The 2,953-nt window shown below is 40.4% G+C and overlaps 1 long non-coding RNA gene across 1 annotated transcript; it reads left to right on the top strand.

Annotated features, from left to right (window-relative positions):
• Positions 1 to 311: 311 nt before the first annotated feature.
• On the top strand, positions 312 to 1,505 carry LOC147006894 (uncharacterized). Its single transcript, XR_015054536.1, has 3 exons — positions 312 to 462; positions 557 to 715; positions 1,046 to 1,505. It is a non-coding gene; the product is annotated as an uncharacterized LOC147006894 (long non-coding RNA).
• Positions 1,506 to 2,953: the final 1,448 nt, after the last annotated feature.

Below are 2,953 nucleotides of genomic sequence, written 5' to 3' on the forward strand. Positions count from 1 at the left end.
GCCACCGCCCGAGTTGCAAATCATTTTTGTGTATAAACCACGCCATAAAAAAAGTTTTGTTTCAAAGGTTTTCAGTTCATGCCGTGAAAATGAGGAAGTGTTTTTTTTTTGACACGGTCGTGCTGTGTGAATGAGGAAGTGGTTTTGGACTGTCATGCTGTGAAAAAACAGGAACTATTCTGTGAGACAAGGTCTCGTGTTTATATTTTATCTCAAAACACGAACTGAAAACATTTGAATCAAAACCATTTTAAGTATGTTTTGTAAATGATTCATACAGTCACCCAGTTATTTTCCAAGCTGTCATTTCCTGTGGCCGCACCCAATGCTTGGGTAATTTCCTCGTCGTTGCCTTATAAGTGATTCACCAGACAAAGTTTCTGCCAGACGGGATTTTCATTTTTACAACTGAGACATGAGCGATCTTTCTTCCGATGAAGACAACAGCTCACTACAGAGTTGGTAAGTTTGTGTATGGTTTTCTCTTTGAACGATGAAGCAATCGATTTTAAATTAAATCATGATAATTCTGATATATATATTTTTTCCCTGACAGGTCATTGGAAGAAATTGAGTTTACATATCACGACGAGGTGCATGAAATGAATACTCTTATTGAAGAGATCAATGATTTTAGAAGAGAATTGAAAGACATTTATAATGAGTGGTACGAAGTCTTATCACGTCCTCTCATCTCGAAGGAATTAAACCAATGGTGAGACACGTGTGTGTGTGTCTCTCTCTCTCTGTCTGTCTTTCTACCTACCTCTCTCTGCTCTTATTGAAGAGGTCAATGATTTATAATGACTGGTCTCTGATCTCGAATGAATTAAACCAATGGTGAGACGTGTGTGTGTGTGTGTGTGTGTGTGTGTGTGTGTGTGTGTGTGTGTGTGTGTGTGTGTGTGTGTGTGTGTGTGTGTGTGTGTGTGTGTGTGTGTGTGTGTGTGTGTGTGTGTGTGTGTGTGTGTTGCTTTCCCTGTCTGTTTGTATCTCTCTCTGTCTGTCTCTTCATCTATACCCTTGACTTATTTTTTTTTTTCAGCACTATCACACAACATCAGCTGTTGAAGCAATCTTGTATAACACATGATTTTCTGGAGGTAAATGTTTCTGAATTATTATTAATATCACTCTCTCTTTAGAATGTCGTCTTATGTTGGTTGCATCATTAGTTTGGACGTGGTTTTGTCAGTACACTGGAATTCATTTTATTGACCTTGAAAGGATGACAGGCTCCTGGTGTGTTAATTCAGTGGTCAACGAGGCTTACTCATATTACCATGTAATTATCTTTATAAAACCTAATTATTATCCACTTTTTGTTTCAAAACAGAATATGGTGTCTGAGTTTCGAAATCACAAGACATCTGAAGAAGATTGCTGGGAAAGATTATACATTCTCGCAAATGAATATTTAATATTTTCAATATTAATAAATTATATTTGTTTTGTTTACAATTACTTGATTCTGAATTTCAAGAAGAGGATAAAGGGGGGTAGGTGCGCTCCCCCAATGACCCATCACCCCCTCATCCCATCCCTCCCCTCCCCATGTGTGTGTGTGGGGAAGGGTGGGTGGTGGGATGAAGGAGGTGGTGGGTCAAAGGTGGGGGGCGCACAGGGGGATGAGAGGGGTGGGGCTTGTGTGGGTGGGGCTTGTGTGGGCGGGGCTTCGGTGGGGCTTGTGTGGGCGGGGTGTGTGTGGGTGGGGCTTGTGTGGGTGGGGCTTGTGTGGGCGGGGTTTATGTGGGTGGAGCTTGTGTGGGAGGGGTTTATGTGGACAGGGTTTATGTGTGTGGAGTTTTTGTGTGGAGCTTGTGTAGACAGGGCTTATGTGGGAGGGGTTTATGTGGGCAGGGTTTATGTGGGCAGGGGTTTATGTGGGTGGAGCTATGTGGGAGTGGCGAATGTGGATGAGGTTTGTGTGGAGCAATGGATGGGTGGAGAGATGGGTGGATGGGTGGATGAGTGGAGCTTGTGTGGATGGGTGGATATTTTTTAATTAAAGAATCATGTTGTGTGTGGGGAACTAATTAACTAATCACTAATTATGTGAATATGATGAATATGGGTGGAGCTTGTGTGTGTGTGGAGCTTGTGTGGAGTTTTTGTGTGGAGCTTGTGTGGAGCTTGTGTGGGGTTTGTGTGTGGTGGGGTTTGTGTGGGGTTTGTGTGGGCGGGGCTTGTGTGGGTGGAGTCAAAAAGGGGCGGAGTCAAAAAAATTCAATTTATTGGAGCTTGTGAGGGGTGTGTGGTGGGGTTTGTGTGGGCGGGGCTTGTGTGGGCGGGGTTTGTGTGGGTGGAGTCAAAAAGGGGCGGAGTCAAAAAATTTCAATTTATCTTTGTCTTTTGTAATTCCTGTGAATAAAATGAACCTAAAATCTCTTCCCCTTCCAAATCATATATCTTATAAGTCCAAGGAACCGTATCTATTACATCAACAATTTTAAAAAGTTCTTTCGTCCATCGTTTAGTAAAACCCTTTTCAAAATGAGATTTCCACCTATATATTCTTACGATATCACCAACTTTGAACTTAGGTTTTCTGACATTAATCTCTTTTTCATATTTTAATTTTGTAAATGTTTCTGATGGTTTCATATTTGTTGCCGTATTAATCGTGTCATTATACTTATCCACAATATCCTGAATAAAAGATGACCATTGTTGTGAACCGAGTTGTGTGAATTTTTTATATAGTCTCTGTTTTAAGGTACGATTAAAACGTTCAACAACAACTGCCTTCCCTTCATTAAAGGTACTGTATAATGTAATACTGTTATTTTTTAGAAAATTCATAAATGTCTTGTTATAAAACTCTCTACCCTCATCAGTCCACAATTTTTTAGGTTTTCTCTTACTTTTATTAAATATCTGTTGAAAAACTAACATAAGAGTATTACCGGTTTTGTTTTTTAAAGGGACAACCCATGCATATCTACTCCTCAAA

The sequence above is a fragment of the Eptatretus burgeri genome, unplaced genomic scaffold (assembly GCF_056783735.1).
Source record: "Eptatretus burgeri isolate ZD-2024b unplaced genomic scaffold, Ebu_testis_v1 Ebu_testis_scaffold_1211, whole genome shotgun sequence".
In the NCBI taxonomy this organism is placed as follows: Eukaryota; Metazoa; Chordata; class Myxini; order Myxiniformes; family Myxinidae; genus Eptatretus; species Eptatretus burgeri.